Source organism: Mus musculus, chromosome 3 (genome assembly GCF_000001635.26).
Source record: "Mus musculus strain C57BL/6J chromosome 3, GRCm38.p6 C57BL/6J".
Classification (NCBI taxonomy): domain Eukaryota; kingdom Metazoa; phylum Chordata; class Mammalia; order Rodentia; family Muridae; genus Mus; species Mus musculus.
In genome coordinates, this window is record NC_000069.6 from 62,189,447 (window position 1) to 62,209,970 (window position 20,524).

Sequence of the window (20,524 nt, forward strand, 5' to 3'; positions counted from 1 at the left end):
ATCCTCCGGTAGTACTATGTCCAATTTTCTGAGGAACCGCCAGACTGATTTCCAGAGTGGTTGTACAAGCCTGCAATCCCACCAAAAATGGAGGAGTGTTCCTCTTTCTCCACATCCACGCCAGCATCTGCTGTCACCTGAATTTTTGATCTTAGCCATTCTGACTGGTGTGAGGTGGAATCTCAGGGTTGTTTTGATTTGCATTTCCCTGATGATTAAGGATGTTGAACATTTTTTCAGGTGCTTCTCTGCCATTCGGTATTCCTCAGGTGAGAATTCTTTGTTCAGTTCTGAGCCCCATCTTTTAATGGGGTTATTTGATTTTCTGAAGTCCACCTTCTTGAGTTCTTTATATATGTTGGATATTAGTCCCCTATCTGATTTAGGATAGGTAAAGATCCTTTCCCAATCTGTTGGTGGTCTTTTTGTCTTATTGACGGTGTCTTTTGCCTTGCAGAAACTTTGGAGTTTCATTAGGTCCCATTTGTCAATTCTCGATCTTACAGCACAAGCCATTGCTGTTCTGTTCAGGAATTTTTCCCCTGTGCCCATATCTTCAAGGCTTTTCCCCACTTACTCTTCTATAAGTTTCAGTGTCTCTGGTTTTATGTGAAGTTCCTTGATCCACTTAGATTTGACCTTAGTACAAGGAGATAAGTATGGATCGATTCGCATTCTTCTACATGATAACAACCAGTTGTGCCAGCACCAATTGTTGAAAATGCTGTCTTTCTTCCACTGGATGGTTTTAGCTCCCTTGTCGAAGATCAAGTGACCATAGGTGTGTGGGTTCATTTCTGGGTCTTCAATTCTGTTCCATTGGTCTACTTGTCTGTCTCTATACCAGTACCATGCAGTTTTTATCACAATTGCTCTGTAGTAAAGCTTTAGGTCAGGCATGGTGATTCCACCAAAGGTTCTTTTATCCTTTAGAAGAGTTTTTGCTATCCTCGGTTTTTTGTTATTCCAGATGAATTTGCAAATTGCTCCTTCTAATTCGTTGAAGAATTGAGTTGGAATTTTGATGGGGATTGCATTGAATCTGTAGATTGCTTTTGGCACGATAGCCATTTTTACAATGTTGATTCTGCCAATCCATGAGCATGGGAGATCTTTCCATCTTCTGAGATCATCTTTAATTTCTTTCTTCAGAGACTTGAAGTTTTTATCATACAGATCTTTCACTTCCTTAGTTAGAGTCACGCCGAGATATTTTATATTATTTGTGACTATTGAGAAGGGTGTTGTTTCCCTAATTTCTTTCTCAGCATGTTTATTCTTTGTGTAGAGAAAGGCCATTGACTTGTTTGAGTTAATTTTATATCCAGCTACTTCACTGAAGCTGTTTATCAGGTTTAGGAGTTCTCTGGTGGAATTTTTAGGGTCACTTATATATACTATCATATCATCTGCAAAAAGTGATATTTTGACTTCCTCTTTTCCAATTTGTATCCCCTTGATCTCCTTTTGTTGTCGAATTGCTCTGGCTAATACTTCAAGTACTATGTTGAAAAGGTAGGGAGAAAGTGGGCAGCCTTGTCTAGTCCCTGATTTTAGTGGGATTGCTTCCAGCTTCTCTCCATTTACTTTGATGTTGGCTACTGGTTTGCTGTAGATTGCTTTTATCATGTTTAGGTATGGGCCTTGAATTCCTGATCTTTCCAAAACTTTTATCATGAATGGGTGTTGGATCTTGTCAAATGCTTTTTCTGCATCTAAAGAGATGATCTTGTGGTTTTTGTCTTTGAGTTTGTTTATATAATGGATTACATTGATGGATTTTCGTATATTAAACCATCCCTGCATCCCTGGAATAAAACCTACTTGGTCAGGATGGATGATTGCTTTAATGTGTTCTTGGATTCGGTTAGCAAGAATTTTATTGAGGATTTTTGCATCGATATTCATAAGAGAAATTGGTCTGAAGTTCTCTATCTTTGTTGGATCTTTCTGTGGTTTAGGTATCAGAGTAATATTGGCTTCATAAATGAGTTGGGTAGAGTACCTTCTACTTCTATCTCAATTATCCATCTTGAAAAGCCATCTAGTCCACCATATTTCAGATACCAAATCCCTAAAGTTAAAGTATGCCCAACTTCTTTCTGGGTTACTATGAACACTGCAGTAACCGGGTTCTCTGTCACTGGCCGAGTTCTGATAAATTACACTTTGTTTTATTGCCTGGTTATCTGGAGATCTGGAAAAGAATCAAGGAGGAATGGCATTATCTATATTTCTCTGGATTACAGCAGCCTGGGTACACATGACTATGACTTGGTTCCGGTAAAGTCAAACATCAAATGAATCTACTAGTTTCTTTTCAGAAGACGCTTACGTGTTTCAAATGTACCATTCACAATTCCTACTCACTGCAAATGCTTCTTCTGCACCCAGACTGCAAAAATGGAGAGCTCATTGTAACTGAAACCCTGTGAAAACAAATGCTATCCAGTAAAGTCACTGGTTCTGCCCTTCACTGTTTAAGTTGGTGCTGTATTGGCCTTCTGCCCAAAGCCTTCCTCAGAGGAACCTGTTCTAAGAAAACCACCAAAATTCAACACTTTGTTGGTTGGGCTAATGATTAATTTAGACTATAGAATTCTTTTCTTGGATATTTTCTTTATTTACATTTCAAATGTTGTTCCCTTTCCCAGTTTCCCCTCCAGAAACCCCCTATTCCATCCCCCCTTCCCCTGCTTCTATGAGGGTGCTCTCCCCAAGCCCCCACCCACTCCTGACTCCCTTCCCTGGCATTCACCTACACTGGGTCATAACTTTTTCAGTATAGCCCATATATTTGTAAAGAATTATTGAGCTTATAACACATTTTTAAAACCTTCCCATATCCCCAACCTCTATTTTCTTTTTATAAATTAGAATGTTTTCACAGAAAATAGCAGAGGACAAATTTTCCACAGTATGAACTGTCCAGATGAAAAGATCAGAATTTAGTGTATCCATCTGACTTTATCTACCATAATGTAAAGGAATGAGAAAATTGCATAATTTGCTGATTATGCCTTATTAACTACTGAAATTTTCCTGGTGGTGGGTGAAAGTTTGTCACCAGTGTCAAAACATCCCTACTGACACCAACAGTAACAACCTGGAAATTATATACCAGCAGCACAAGGACATCAAGAGCACCCATACCATGACAGACAATGTACAGATTCGGCTTGCTTCCTTTCTCCATCAGCTCTTATGTTCTAGCAGAACCTGAAAATAGGCAGTGTTTTAAAATAAGGCAAACAGCTCTGTCTAGTGGTGAATTTTATGATTGCAATCTAGGTCATGAATAGTTTCTTTTGAAAATCTAAAACTTGGCCAGCAAAGCTGACAGGAAATGGTTATTGTGATCTCTGCTCATTGAACACAAGGGATCAGCACTTAAGGTCATATTTTCTCCATTTTGGGCACTTTTCCTGGTAATTAAGAGAGACAAACAGGTGTGAAACCCACTTCAGGAAAAGGAAATGCAAAAAAAGCATTTAAAAGTGTTAAGCTTTTTTAAAAAGTGAAATTTCACTTTTCAAAAACTTTGTCAAACATAGGAAGAAATCTTAGCCGGGGCCCAACTTTAGCCTGCCTTCCTTTCTTATTTTCATGTCTTTTAATAATAGAACTCCTGAGTCTAGCTCCACATCAAAACTATAGCAGTCTTCACAGGGCAGACAGAAGCCATGGAATGGCAGTTGGGATCCCTGGTTTAACAGCAGTTTCCACAAACGTCTCCAGAATGTTCTCAGAACACTGTGTGTCCAAAACTAAGAATGGAAGCAATTTTCTCTCAGCTCCATCATGAAGCACTCCAAAAGTCAGCAGTTCTTTTGCACACAAAATATGGAGCACCAAGAAAACCTGACTTCCACAGAGCATTATGAAGCACTGTATAAAGCATTTAAAAAGAGGAAAATGGACTTAAGATTGGCGAACAGTCTAAGTGAGGGCTGATATCAGCGACTATTATATTTCTGGCTAAATCATATAGAAAGGATGTTTGCAAATTAAATCAAAGCTTACTGACAGGGAAAATAAGGATAAGGCCATTTTCCTTTTCAATGATGGTACTGACCCAGGGCCTTACATGTACTAGATAAGGTGTCCTACTAACAAACCTCTCCAGAATGTTCTCAGAACACTGTGTGTCTAAAACTAAGAATGGAAGCAATTTTTTCTCTCAACTCCATCATGAAGCACTCCAAAAGTCAGCAGTTCTTTTGCACACAAAATACACACAGTATTTTGCACACAGGCTACTTGTTAACACACAATAGTTATAAGATAATGAGTGTGTGGTTATATTAAAAAATGATGATCAAAACTTTACACCTTTGCATGAATTTGCTAAAGATAATAGCCAAAGGGATATTTAATTTAGTGAAGTAGTTACTTAAGCATTAATATATTCAAGGAATATTTCAGTGCAAAAGAATATTTTCTTTTGAAAAATAATTGTACAACATAGTTGTTTGACAACAAAATTGAAGTAAATTAAAAAGTATAGAAAATGTTTTTGTTCTTAAAAAAACATAAATGCTAGATATGAAGGCAGGACCACCAATGTGTAGGTATATCCTTTAAGATTTCACCTCTGTGAAGCTGAGATAGTGGTATCCTTTTGTTTACAAAAATTATACAGATGTATGAAGACAGAAACTGTAGGGGAAAAAGACTAATTCAGAAGGAAATGTAAGCTTTTTTTCATTTTTTATTTAAATTTTTGGAGTAGACTTCATACATAAGTGTCTACATCATTCTGGTCTTTGCATCCAACCTCTCAAACTCTTGCCATGTCTACTCTTACTAATTCATGATCTGTTCTTTAATGACTATTGCTACACGCACACATGTGTGTATTCACATACATATACAACCTACTGAGTCTTTTTTGTGTTGCTCATATGTGTATGTGTTCACAGCTGAACAACTTTTATGGGTGCTTATCCTTGACAGAAACTGATTCTCACCCTCTCGGGAACGATTATCTGTAGCCATCCACGTAGGTATGGAACTGTAGCCATCCATGTAGGTATGGAACTTCTGTTGGACTATTAACTGGTATTATAATTATGCTACTGTATCCAGACAGCCTTGATGTTGTGAGTTTGTGGGTGTATCTTCTCAGTCATATTTTGGGGCACTATCTGGCAGCATGCACCCTGGACATCTGGCTTTACAAGAATTCTGCCCAGTCTTCCTTGATTGAACCTGTTAAGCATGCTTGCCAAGTTTTAGACTTTTTAGGGCACATTTTAGAAAGAAAAAAAAAGAGTTGCTTTTTAGATGTATCAAAAGGATGAATTTGTGAAGAAAATTTATAGTGTGAGATCCAAGAAGTAATTTTAGAGACCCGAAGATGGCAGTCAGACAAATGCTCTCAATTTCATAGTTAAACTGAGGCTAGGAGGAAGAGATGTCTTCTCCCAAATTTCTCTACATCTTACTTTGTAAGTTATAAAATGGTCACAATATCCTAGAAGCTCTAGGAATCATGACTGCAATTTAGTGACATAATGAAGGAAACAAGGCTACCATGACCCTTATCTAATGGCATGTATAATCAGTATACAGCAGTATTATACAGCAATTTGGCATAAATGGCAAATGATAATTTAGATGACTGGAATTAGCATTACTTTTACAAACTGCATCTCTAGGGTCAGTGAAAGAGAATAATAACAATACAAGCTAAAAAAAGAAAAGATACTTTAATATTTATCTAGAAGGGAAAAAATACTAGCAGCTGGTCTCCCCAGTTATCTAGGGATGTTTTAGTACTGTGGAGTCAAATAAAAACATAATATCAGGTTTGGTGGCTTATATCTGTAACCTTAAGTCATGGAAGAGGAAGGGAAGGAAGACCAAAAGTTTGAAGCCAGTTTGAACTTCATAAGCGAAACAAACAAACAAAAATCAGAGTGAGGAAGAAAAGAAGGACAAATGGGACATGGAAAGAAAAGATGTTAAGTATTTCAAAGACACCACAGACCAAAATGTGTAGCTCCTGTTGGGTGGGTTTGTTTGTTTGTTTCCCTCGTTTAAAAGATTTTAAGAATATCACAGGAAATTGGATCTTTCCAGTAGCAGTTGAACCTTCCAGTTATTGGACTTGCAGAGTTAAAGTTTGAAATTTCCAAGGCCACTCGGAGTACAACCCTGGGCTTGAGCTCTGTCCCCTGCATATTACCACTATCCAGGTTAGTCCTCAGCATGAATGGACTAACTCAATAACATGTGACAGGGACATCCCTACTCTACACTGCTGCCATCTCTACATGCTCATTCTTCTGGTTGATCACTGAGCAGCCTTGGGTGATAAGAGGTATATTTCTAGATGCTCATATATAAACAAAGCAAGAGCTCTGGTTATCCAATATTTGAGAAGAACATTGCCAGAAGAAAGGAGAAGAATGGTCCAGACATACAGAAAAGAAAGGAAAGATAAAACGCTGCTCTATTCACCAATTTTTTCAGAGATAGTTCTGTCCATTACAGTGTGAGAAACAAAATAAAGAACACAAAATTTGAAAAAAGACTCATAAAAGCTCTAATAGTAATTGTACAGTAACTATACACAATCTTGGATAAGACACTTGGCCCCTCTACATTTTAATTTCTGTATCTAAAAATATTAAATATGGTACGGACTTAATTCTCCAAAAAGTACACTGCTTAATATGCAGAACATTTCCCATATGCTTCCATTGGGGTGAAAAAGCCACATGAAAGTGTCTGTAACTACAGAGAATCTGAGGACAGCACTAGTCATGATACAACTCATTCCCGTTTTAAAATTTGCCTTTAATTTCAATACATGCCTTATAACCCACTTCTTGAATGTTTACTTTAAATAAAAACATTTACATTTTTGTCTTTAATTTCCATTGTAGTACGTGTCTTGTTCTCCACTCCTTGCATTTGTGCTTTGAATAAAAATATTTCCCATGAAATAAAAACAAGGGCATAAAGGCTCATTTTGTAAGAACATCAATGTAGCTGCAACCTACATACCAACATGAGAAACCAAATTTTACCTAAAAATACCATGTGCATCTGCTATGTACAAATGCTCATTAACTAGTGAGTTTTCCTTCTCCTCATATCATCTCAGAAGCCCAAAGAAATGCTTGTATCCCAGATTCCAAAGGTTTCTCTATGCCATCTTATCTGAAATTCATAGAAAAAAAATAGGAAATTAACTAGTACTAGAAAGCTCTCAGTCAGAGGTATTTTTCAAAGTCTAGTGGCATTTTTTTGGTCATACCTGGGAAAGCAGGACATGAGATAATGGTTTCTAGTGGGCAGACACCAGGGGTGCAGATAAACTTTCTATGGTTCATGAAATAGCTCCACTGCAAAAAAATCAGCCCCACTAATGTGTGCTCTGTGTGGAGGCTGTGAAACTCTGGGCTGTTAGTACCTGGTTTCATCTTGACCCTCACCAGCAGAGCCCTAAGCTGACTGATCTGTGCAGGAGGTTTTTATTCTTTGCTGGGCTGCTGGTATCCTGTACTTTAACATCCTAAATTTAAACATGGACTATATGAAATCTAGTTCAAAGACTTTCCTCAATTCTTACTGTGTTCAAAATGAAAAGTTCGCTTTTAAATAAGTTTAAACTAGAGCCTTACTAAACAGGCAGAGGCATAACTCTTGAGACTGTGTTTTCCATTTCCCTGCAGAGTATGAGAGTGCTAAAGGTTAGTGTAAACTAACCTTTTATGTTCTAAAGGCTAATGGCAGACAATATTTGAACTGTTAGCTTTCTGGGAAAAAAAACTAAAAAAGATCAAAATATAGAGTTTAGAATAAATTCTTGGCATGAGAAGACATCACAGAATCTCATCACATGATTAAATATGTCCTCTTTAGCCATGAAGTGAACTGTCACACTAGACAAGATGGGTTTCTAGAGACTACAGTTCTCTTTAGTCTGTCTGCCCCTTTGTCTCTCAGACTCGCCTTTTTTCCAACCAGACATGCATAATCTGCCACTATAGAAAAGCCTCAAGGCACTGGACTTCCAGAACTATCAGGTTCAATCAGTCCTGAGTGACTTGAAAGATGTCTTAGAAACAAGGAGGAAAATGATATGAAAATTAACAGGGACACAGGGATGCACTGAGTGTAAACAAACGTTCCCTTTATGAAAATTGTAAAATGACCATCAAACCATCTATCTTCATGTACTGAGATCACAGCCATGCAGTGGCCACACTTGACAGAAGGCATGAGATGTCCCTGATGGACAAATTGACTTGTCCATATTTGGCTTGTTCCCATCACTGGATTCACTGGAAACAGTAGATAGGAAACGATATGACCAGCACATATAGGCTAAGAAAGAAAGTCATGAGACCAAAAATAACACAACAAGAGTCAGGAATATTGGGAATTGATGTGTGTAATGCCTTTAGTTCCACAGAGGAGTTCTTTTTACAGGCATTGCATCCTAAATGTTGCCCTTCACCTATGACTCCAGGTATACAGGTATATAAAATAGATAAACCAATTAAACATAAACTGATACTACACCATAAAGAAATTTATTTTAAAACACTTCTTCATTATGCATGTAATTTTACCAATTATTAAAGATTAAAGCAAATTTCTCTCCTAATGAGAAGAATATATTTGATTACTTTTACATAAATAATTAAATCTTTACTGAGTACATGATGCTCCATGACAGGGAACACCTTCAATGTTTTTCAGAGATGATCAATATCTTGATTTTATAATCATAGGGCTGAAAACTACACTTTGCTCAAATATGTAGTTTAAGTGGTGGAAGTATATTTAGGGACATTTAAGAAATTGCATAGATTATCCTGGTACTGTGGAAGCTAGACTGCAGCAAAAAAAGGTTTCAGGTTAGATCTAGCTCGAAGTACGCAAGTCATTTGTTTTATGTGTGCTGTGTCCTCAGCAATAGGGGCTTCCCTTCAACTTCTGTGAAACAACTAGAGTCTACATGATTAATCTATACTGTTTTGAGAGTCGATTGAACCACCCTGACCAACCATTCAAAAGGAGATTTCTCATCTCTAGTACTGGGGGATAGAGGAGTTATTAGTCTATGGTTTTTGTGGGGAACATTTTCAACCCAAATGGCATAACTTATGTTTGTGTGTGTGTGTGTGTGTGTGTGTGTGTGTGTGTGTGTGTATGTATGTGTGTGTGTGTGTGTACATTTGCATGTGTTATGATTAATTGAGGCTTCATCAGGTGACTTTGATATCATTCTTCCTTCTCCTTCTGTATTGACCCCCTCAACCCTCCCCAGTTGGAAACCCTTCTATTTTTCTATTTCTCTTCTCTATTTTCAATCTCAAAATTTCCTGAGATCTCAGCATTGAGACAGTGTGGGGACTAAAAGGGGACAGGGGAAGAGGGGGAAAGGGAGGATGGCCCACATCCTGAGAGAGTTCCATCTATGATCTGGGCAGGCAGACCATCATTGTGAGTAGAAAAAGAAATGCTATAACAACCAACTCCCCATTCCCTCTAGGACAAAGGGGAAGAGAGAAGAAGTGAAGTGAATGGAGGGGAAGAGAAGGGAGGGGAAGGGAGAAGTAGGGAAGGAAAGCAAAGGGAAGGAAAGGAAAGGGAAGAGAAGGGAAAGGGAATGGAGGAAAAGGGAAGGGAATGGAGGGGAAGGGAAAGGAAGGGAAGGGGAGGGGAGGGGAGGGAAGGGAAGGGAAGGGAAGGGAAGGGAAGGGAAGGGAAGGGAAGGGAAAAGAAGGGAAGGGAAGTGAAAGGGAATGGAGGGGAAGGGGAATGGAGGGGAAGGGGACTGGAAGGAAAGGGATGGAAATGGAGGGGAAGAGAAGGGGAGGGAGGGAAAGGGAGGGAAAGGTAAGGGAAGGGAGGAGAAGGGAAGGGAAGGGGAGAGGAGAGGAAGGGAAGGGAAGAAAAAGCAAAGGGAAGGAAAGGGAAGGGGAATGGAGGGTAAAGGAAGGGAGGGGAAGAGAAGGGAAGGGGAGGGGAGGGAAGGAGAAGGGGGAAGAAAGGAGAAATGGAAGGGAAGAGAAGAGAAGAGAAGAGGAGAGGAGAGAAGAGAAGAGAAGAGAAGAGAAGTTGAAGGGAGGGGAGGGATGTGGAGGGAAGAGAAGGGAGGGGAAGAAAAGGGATGGAAGTAAAGGGAAAGGAAGGGAGAAGAAGGGAGGGGAAGAGAAGGGAAGAGAAAGTGAGGGAGGGGAAGAGAAGAGACAGGAAGTGGAGGGAGGGGAAGGGAAGAGAAGGGGGAAAGGAAGGGAGGAGAATTGAGAGGAAGGGAATGGGAGGGAGAGGAAGCAAAGGGAAAGGAAGGGAAGGGAAGGGAGGGAAAGGGAAGAGAAGGGAAGGGAAGGGAAGGGGAGGGGAAGGGAAGGGGAGGGAAGGGAAGGGGGAAAGGGAAGGGAAAGGAGAGGAGAGGAAGGGAGAGGGAAGGAGGGTTAGTGAAGGGGAAGGGGGGGAAGCAAAGCAAATGGAAGGGGAGGGGAGGGAGGGAAGGGAATGGAGGGGAAGGGAGGGGACAGGAAAGGAAGGGAATGTGAGGGAAGGGAAGGGAAGGGAGTGGAAGGGAGGGGAAGAGAAGGAAAGGGTTAGGGATGGGAAGGTTAGGGGAGGGAGGGCAAGGGAGGGGAAATGAAGGGAATGGAATGCAAGAGAAGGGAAGGGAAGGAAAGGGAAGGGGAGGGAAGGGAAGAGAGGGGAGGAAAGGGGAGGGAAGGGGAGGGAAAGGAAGGGAAGTTATGACAGGAAGGGGTAGGGAAGAGAAGGGATCCGAAGAGTAGGGGAGGAAGATGAAGTGAAGGGAAGAGGGGGAAGCAAAGGCAAGTGAAAAGAATGGAGGGAAAGGGAGGGGAAGTTAAGGGAACTGAAGGGAAGGAAAGGGAAGGGGAAAGGAAGGGGAGGAAGTGGAAGCAAAGGAAGGAAGGGGAAGTGAATGGAAGGGGAATTAAAGGGAACTGGAGAGGAAGGGAAGGGAATGGAAGGGAGGGTAGGGAAGGGGATAGAGGAAAAGGAAAGGGAGGCAAAGGGAAGAGAGGGCAGGGTACAAGAGGGAAGGGAAAGGAAAGGAAGTGAGAGGAATAGAAGTTTAGAGGAATGTGGGGCAGGGAAAGGGTGGCAAGGGAAGGGAAGGGAAGGTAAGGGAAGGGAAGGGAAGGGAAGGGAAGGGAGAGGAAAGAAGGGGAGGGGAGGAGAGGAAAGGGGAGGGGAGCAGAAGGAAAGGGAAGATAAGGGAACAGCAGGGAAGTGAAGGAGAGGGCAGGGAACCAAAGGGAATAGTAAGGAGGGGAAGGGAGGGAAAGTTAGGGGAAGAGAACAGAAGGGGAGGGAAAGAAAAAAAGTGAGGGGAGTGGAGGGGAAAGGAGGGGGAAATGTCACAAGGGAAGGGGAGAGGGGGGAAAGAGAAGAATAAGGAGAGGAGGAAATGGGAGAGAGGAGAAGTGAAAGGGAGGGAGGGGAAACAAAGTAAAGGAAAGCGAAAGGAATTGAAGGGAAGGGAAAGGAAAAGAAGCGAAAGCAAGGAAAGGGAAAGGAAGTGAAGGGAAAAGAAGAAAAGGGAAGAGAAGGAAGGGAGGGGAAGGGTTAGGGAGGGAAAGAGAAGGGGAGGGAGGGGAAAGGAAGCATAGGGAAGGGAAGGTATGGAAATGGAAGGGAAAGGAAGGGAGGAGTATTGAGGGAAAGGGGACAGAGGGGAAGCAAAGCATAAATATTGGAAGGAAAAGGAGGGAGGGGAAGCAAAGGGAAGTGAAGAGAAAGGAAGGAAAGGGAAGGGGTAGTGAAGGGAAGGGGAGGGAGAGGGAGGAAGGAAGTGAAGAGAATGGAAGGGAAGGTAGGGAAGGTAAAAGAGGAAAAGGGAAGGGAAGAGAAAAAGAATGAGGGCCAGGGAAGAGGAGGAAGGACAAGGGAAGGGAGGGGAAGGGAGGGAACAGAAGGGAGAGGAGGGAAGTGGATAGAGGGGAATTGAAGGGAAGGGGAGGGGAAGGGGAAGTAAAGGGGAAGGGGAAGGGGAAGGGGAAGGGGAAGGGGAAGGGGAAGGGGAAGGTTCCAGTGTTGCTACAGTTCTTGGTATACATCTCACAGTCCTGACATCTCCAGTATGAGCTCTATGAATCTAATGTTGCCTCTTCCCCAGTGGCTTTCCCAAAATACTAAGGTACTCTGCAGTGTTGTACCAGTTATCAGCTGTTCTCCATGACATCCCCAGTCTTGCATCTCTCATGTTTTTAAGCCAGTACTAAGTGGATGACTCTTGCACATTGCCAAGGTCAATTACCAACTTAACATAGTTAAAGAAGCCTTGCCCTCTGTTAACTAGAGATTTTATGTGCTTTCTTGTTTGGTTTCCCCTGCCTCCCTCCACAATGAATCACAGAATTGATTCTCCAGGATGCTGATCTCCTACTATTCACAACTGGTTAGTAATTCAGCTCTTGATGCCCAGCAACCACTGTTGCAGTAAAGCATAGAAGGCATCATTTTTGGTGGTGAATGTGTCTTTTCATCACAGCTAATTCTTCATCCCAACCACTGATTGTTGACCAAAAATATCAAATGATTTGCCTCTATCCAAGCTATTAGCAGACTCCTTGTCCTCAGGAGCTAGGCATCCACATTTCTCTCAGCATTACTGTCTTTCCAGTTCCCACTAGGACAGCTTGTTAAACTCTGCTCACAGGATCAAAAGATTTTTCTAGCTTGAAGTTCCAAAATCGTCTACATTACTCCCATAAAACAAAGATCAAAAAGCTACACAATCAGGTATCACAGCCAAGTTCTACTCTCAGTATCAGATTCCATATTAGTTAATTTTCTGTTGCTGTGCAAACAAACAAACAAAAAACGCTCTGAATAATAGCAATTTGGGGACGAAAGGGTTTATTTGAACTACATTTCTGGGTCACAAGCTATCATTTAGGGAGGTTGGGCAAGAAGCCAAGTAAGGACTGAAGCAGAAACCATGAAGAAATGCTGCTTACTGGCTCACGTGGCTAGCATTTATCATACCAGACCCTCCTACCTCAGGACTGTAGCTAAGCAACTTTTATTTGGGGGTTCCACTTGCTGGTTACTCTAAGTTGTGTGAAAGTAACTTATTGTTAATTTAATTTTTATTAAATTAACCAGGACAGAAGAGGGGTAGAGATGCTAAAAGTAATTCAAGTGATCAGTATGTGTGAAGATATATTCACCAAGTCAGCATGTGTGAAGATACAGCTACCAAGGAAATGGAAAATTAAAAAACAAAACAAAATACAGAGTTGTCAGCCTACCACATAAAATGTTTCTGTCACTTCTAAAATGATGCAATTAAATATGTCATGAGCCTCTAGCTGCAGCTAGAACTCAGCTGTGTTGATTTAGAGCAGTGTGAGAACCTTAGGCTGGAACCAGCCTGAACCACTGAGCTCCCATGAGATACTGAATAAATATCAGGTTAGGAGAAATAAAAAATATATTAAATCATTGCGATCTACTAAGTTTGCAGTAGGCACAGCTTTTCTTTTTTCTCTTTCTTTCTTTCTTTCTTTCTTTCTTTCTTTCTTTCTTTCTTTCTTTCTTTTTTTTTAACAACACTTGGGTTTTATTTGTAGTTTACTCTCCAAAGAATATATAAGATTTCATAGCCATCTACGTCTGAGAGCAATATGCCAAAGCTACCACATCAAATATTTTTGAGATGTCATGCCTGTACTTGTATCAGTCTTACATGTGGTGGTTTCTTTGTGTGGTGTGGTGTGGTGTGGGGTGTGTGTGTGTGTGTGTGGAGAGAGAGACGGTACGTGCTGCGAGCAATCGCATGTGTGCCGCCAGTAATCTCTGAGGAGAGCCATGTGTGCCGCGAGCAATCGCCATTATAAGATGGCGCGGGCCTCCGCTGTGCCTAACTAGTAAACAAGCCTTGTACGCAGGTGCGAGAGTGAATTCACTCCTAGTCACTCCCATTCTCGGGGTGTAATAGTGAGGTGATGGGCAAGCAACGAACCAGGAACTGTCACGCCATATCAGGTGCTGAAACGTCATGCTGCGGGTTATAAAAGCAGCGCCATTTTCCCGGTTTGGGATCTTCCTGAGAAGCAAGCAATAAAGCTCTTGCCGCGGAAGATTCTGGTTTGTTGCGTCTTTCTTGCCGGTCGAGCGGGACGCGATATGTGTGTGTGTGTGTGTGTGTGTGTGTGTGTGTGTGTGTGTGTTTATTTTTGAGTGATGTTGCTGAGATGGGGTCCTGTCATTTAGTCCAAGCTAGTCTAGAATTTGCTCACCTTCTGCTTCCAGATTATATTAATGCGCTCCAATAACCCACTGTGTTTATTTGTCTCGACTATATTAGATTTTATTATGAAATTGCTAGTCCACTATAAAGCTAACTTTCCAGTCTAATCTTTCCAGAAGTTTTTGAGTTATCTGAGTTTTCAAGGCTTCTATTTCTGAATTCTTCATTCTATTATGTAGGAGCAAGAAAAAGTTGGATTTTCCAATAATGCATGGCCAAGGATTCCTTACTTAATAGCATGGTTTTTTTTCTGGTCCTTTCTCCCTTAATATTTTAAAAATCTTACCAAATGCAACCCATAACACCTAGGACAGAATCAATATCCTCCTTTGCAAACACAGTTTACATTTGATAGGATTTGACATTACCAAAAATGACATACTTTGTTTCTGGGTACCATACAGCACCATTTTGCCAAACTTCTATAAAGATGTTCTTGCCATCCATTACCTGACAGTACAACCAGTGACACCCAGGTTAGGTTTGTGATGGCAGCATCCAGCTGCCAACACCACAGTTTAAAGAGCTAAGTGTCCTGAGTTAATTTTGTGACAGAGAAAGGAGGACTCCTGGCCTATAATGGCCAGTGACAGTTCTGGAACTATGAGATATGGCTTCTTTATGCTCCACCTTGGCTCTAGGCTTTGTCGATGAAGTAGCAGGTAGAGATGGATCAGAGGATCACACCTTGACTAAACTCTGGTGTTACTTCTGCTCATAGCTTGTTGGGCCCAGAAGCATTTATGAACCCCAAAAGACCACCAAGGAGTCCAGTGTAGTCACATTAGGGTCTCTTAATTACAAACTTGAGTTTGGGCCTACTCACCACTGACCCATAGGACAGTTTGGTGAAGCAGCCCCAAACTCTCATTAAGAGAGTATTTTATAAGAAAATGGGAGCAAGTGAGGTGGTGTCCACCCTGGCAAGCATCTAATAGAATGACTGTTGTAAACCAACAGGTGAGTACTCTGAAGCAAGTCCACAAACAATCACAAATGGTCTGAAAGTACATCTGAAACAATCAGATTAATCTTTGATTGACTGTAGTAGCTAAGGAGTGACTCTGGGGTATGGGCCAAGGACATGCCATGAGGTATTTCCTGGTACTTGGGTGCAGCTTGAGTTCAGCTGCAGATCAAGTTCTCCAGCTTTTTTTTTTTCTTTTAAGATGGAACCCAGTCCCAAGATAAAGTAGGTTTGGCCTTTCAATTCCAGAGGTGATTCTATGACCCCATTTACCTTCTTGGGATACAAAATTCAAGGAAGCCACTGTGTGGTTACTCATTGCCTTTGTTGAACCCCCTTTGTGGCAAATATTTTTGCAGTGCCATTTTAACTTGCTCAGAACAGGTAACCCTAAGCAATTTCACCTGCCAACATACACATCTATATTTATTTTCAAGGTTTACCATTTCAAAATTCATGACTTGTTGACTTAAATGAAAACTCTTCCACACAGTGCCTCAGGCGAAAGGTTCAATAGCAAGGAGCTGTCAGGTTTGATTTCCCTTGAGGTTGCTTTACTTGGCTTTCAACTTGACTGCCCTCAAGCCGTAACTGAACATGATCTTGGGATTGTGTGTGTAAAGATTGGGGTGAGGGTTATGTGTCTGTGTATATGTGTCTGTATGTGTGTGTGTGTGTTTATCTTTATGTGTGTGTTTGTATTTCTCTGTGTATGTCTATATGTATGCCTCTGTGTGTATGTGTGTCTGTGTTTCTATATGTGTTCACCAGCAGTACCTATCACTCTTCCTCTTCTTATGAAGATACCAGATATATTGGAATATGGGCCCATCTTTATGGTGCAATTTACCTTAATTGCTTTATTAAAGGTCCTATCTAATTACAAGTACATTTATGAGTCTATTGAGGTTATAATTTGAGAAGGTGCCTTGACTCAATCAAAAAATTAGCATAATGTCCTATCTCTGGTATGAAAGAAAAAATTATTCTGTGCATCTGTGTATGATGCAAACATTTAAGGAAAGAAAAACAATCAGAAGCTACTCAAAATACAAAATCGGATGAAAAAAAAAAGACAGTCAGGTGGTAGCCTGGGATAGAACCTATTAGGATAAGTAATAGACTACAATTGCCTATAGGGAAGAAAATGACATTGGGCAAATTAAAGGTGCATGCAAAGATTGATGGCACATTATATGTGTAGAAGACATAAGTAGAAAACATTCTCATGGAGACCCGCCGAACTTAGGAAATTAGTCTGAACAGGTGAGAGGGTGCGCCAGAGAACCTGACAGCTTCTGGAACAGGCAGAAGCACAGAGGCGCTGAGGCAGCACCCTGTGTGGGCCGGGGACAGCCGGCCACCTTCCGGACCAGAGGACAGGTGCCCGCCCGGCTGGGGAGGCGACCTAAGCCACAGCAGCAGCGGTCGCCATCTTGGTCCGGGACCCGCCGAACTTAGGGAATTAGTCTGAACAGGTGAGAGGGTGCGCCAGAGAACCTGACAGCTTCTGGAACAGGCGGAAGCACAGAGGCACTGAGGCAGCACCCTTTGTGGGCCGGGGACAGCCAGCCACCGTCTGGACCGGAGGACAGGTGCCCGTCCGGCTGGGGAGGCGGCCTAAGCCACAGCAGCAGCGGTCGCCATCTTGGTCCGGGACCCGCCGAACTTAGGAAATTAGTCTGAACAGGTGAGAGGGTGCGCCAGAGAACCTGACAGCCTCTGGAACAGGCAGAAGCACAGAGGGGCTGAGGCAGCACCCTGTGTGGGCCGGGGACAGCCGGCCACCTTCCGGACCGGAGGACAGGTGCCCGCCCGGCTGGGGAGGCGACCTAAGCCACAGCAGCAGCGGTCGCCATCTTGGTCCGGGACCCGCCGAACTTAGGAAATTAGTCTGAACAGGTGAGAGGGTGCGCCAGAGAACCTGACAGCTTCTGGAACAGGCGGAAGCACAGAGGCGCTGAGGCAGCACCCTGTGTGGGCCAGGGACAGCCGGCCACCTTCCGGACCGGAGGACAGGTGCCCACCCGGCTGGGGAGGCGGCCTAAGCCACAGCAGCAGCGGTCGCCATCTTGGTCCCGGGACTCCAAGGAACTTAGGAATTTAGTCTGCTTAGGTGAGAGTCTGTACCACCTGGGAACTGCCAAAGCAACACAGTGTCTGAGAAAGGTCCTGTTTTGGGCCTTCTTCTTCGGCCAGGAGGAGGTCCAAATACAAGATATCTGCGCACCTTCCCTGTAAGAGAGCTTGCCAGCAGAGAGTGCTCTGAGCACTGAAACTCAGAGGAGAGAATCTGTCTCCCAGGTCTGCTGATAGACGGTAACAGAATCACCAGAAGAACAATCTCTAAACAGAGTCAACTATAACTACTAACTCCAGAGATTACCAGATGGCGAAAGGTAAATGGAGGAATCTTACTAACAGGAACCAAGACCACTCACCATCACCAGAACCCAGCACACCCACTTCGCCCAGTCCAGGGAACCCCAACACACCTGAGAACCTAGACCTAGATTTAAAAGCATATCTCATGATGATGGTAGAGGACATCAAGAAGGACTTTAATAAATCACTTAAAGAAATACAGGAGAACACTGCTAAAGAGTTACAAGTCCTTAAAGAAAAACAGGAAAACACAATCAAACAGGTAGAAGTCCTTACAGAAAAAGAGGAAAAAACATACAAACAGGTGATGGAAATGAACAAAACGATACTAGACCTAAAAAGGGAAGTAGACACAATAAAGAAAACTCAAAGCGAGGCAACACTAGAGATAGAAACCCTAGGAAAGAAATCTGGAACCATAGATTTGAGCATCAGCAACAGAATACAAGAGATGGAAGAGAGAATCTCAGGTGCAGAAGATTCCATAGAGAACATCGGCACAACAATCAAAGAAAATGGAAAATGCAAAAAGATCCTAACTCAAAATATCCAGGAAATCCAGGACACAATAAGAAGACCAAACGTACGGATAATAGGAGTGGATGAGAATGAAGATTTTCAACTCAAAGGTCCAGCAAACATCTTCAACAAAATTATTGAAGAAAACTTCCCAAATCTAAAGAATGAGATGCATATGAACATACAAGAAGCCTACAGAACTCCAAATAGACTGGACCAGAAAAGAAATTCCTCCCGACACATAATAATCAGAACATCAAATGCACTAAATAAAGATAGAATACTAAAAGCAGTAAGGGAAAAAGGTCAAGTAACATATAAAGGCAAGCCTATCAGAATTACACCAGATTTTTCACCAGAGACTATGAAAGCCAGAAGAGCCTGGACAGATGTTATACAGACACTAAGAGAACACAAACTGCAGCCCAGGCTACTATACCCAGCCAAACTCTCAATTATCATAGAGGGAGAAACCAAAGTATTCCACGACAAAACCAAATTCACGCATTATCTCTCCACGAATCCAGCCCTTCAAAGGATAATAACAGAAAAAAACCAATACAAGAACGGGAACAACGCCCTAGAAAAAACAAGAAGGTAATCCCTCAACAAACCTAAAAGAAGACAGCCACAAGAACAGAATGCCACCTTTAACAACTAAAATAACAGGAAGCAACAATTACTTTTCCTTAATATCTCTTAACATCAATGGTCTCAACTCGCCAATAAAAAGACATAGACTAACAAACTGGCTACACAAACAAGACCCAACATTTTGCTGCTTACAGGAAACTCATCTCAGAGAAAAAGATAGACACTACCTCAGAATGAAAGGCTGGAAAACAATTTTCCAAGCAAATGGTATGAAGAAACAAGCAGGAGTAGCCATCCTAATATCTGATAAGATTGACTTCCAACCCAAAGTCATCAAAAAAGACAAGGAGGGACACTTCATTCTCATCAAAGGTAAAATCCTCCAAGAGGAACTCTCAATTCTGAATATCTATGCTCCAAATACAAGAGCAGCCACATTCACTAAAGAAACTTTAGTAAAGCTCAAAGCACACATTGCGCCTCACACAATAATAGTGGGAGACTTCAACACACCACTTTCACCAATGGACAGATCATGGAAACAGAAACTAAACAGGGACACACTGAAACTAACAGAAGTGATGAAACAAATGGATCTGACAGATATCTACAGAACATTTTACCCTAAAACAAAAGGATATACCTTCTTCTCAGCACCTCATGGTACCTTCTCCAAAATTGACCACATAATAGGTCACAAATCAGGCCTCAACAGATTCAAAAATATTGAAATTGTCCCATGTATCCTATCAGATCACCATGCACTAAGGCTGATCTTCAATAACAAAATAAATAACAGAAAGCCAACATTCACATGGAAACTGAACAACACTCTTCTCAATGATACCTTGGTCAAGGAAGGAATAAAGAAAGAAATTAAAGACTTTTTAGAGTTTAATGAAAATGAAGCCACAACGTACCCACACCTTTGGGACACAATGAAAGCATTTCTAAGAGGGAAACTCATAGCTATGAGTGCCTTCAAGAAAAAACGGGAGAGAGCACATACTAGCAGCTTGACAACACATCTAAAAGCTCTAGAAAAAAAGGAAGCAAATTCACCCAAGAGGAGTAGACGGCAGGAAATAATCAAACTCAGGGGTGAAATCAACCAAGTGGAAACAAGAAGAACTATTCAAAGAATTAACCAAACGAGGAGTTGGTTCTTTGAGAAAATCAACAAGATAGATAAACCCTTAGCTAGACTCACTAAAGGGCACAGGGACAAAATCCTAATTAACAAAATCAGAAATGAAAAGGGAGACATAACAACAGATCCTGAAGAAATCCAAAACACCATCAGATCCTTCTACAAAAGGCTATACTCAACAAAACTGGAAAACCTGGACGAAATGGACAAATTTCTGGACAGATACCAGGTACCAAAGTTGAATCAGGATCAAGTTGACCTTCTAAACAGTCCCATATCCCCTAAAGAAATAGAAGCAGTTATTAATAGTCTCCCAGCCAAAAAAAGCCCAGGACCAGACGGGTTTAGTGCAGAGTTCTATCAGACCTTCAAAGAAGATCTAACTCCAGTTCTGCACAAACTTTTTCACAAGATAGAAGTAGAAGGTATTCTACCCAACTCATTTTATGAAGCCACTATTACTCTGATACCTAAACCACAGAAAGATCCAACAAAGATAGAGAACTTCAGACCAATTTCTCTTATGAACATCGATGCAAAAATCCTTAATAAAATTCTCGCTAACCGAATCCAAGAACACATTAAAGCAATCATCCATCCTGACCAAGTAGGTTTTATTCCAGGGATGCAGGGATGGTTT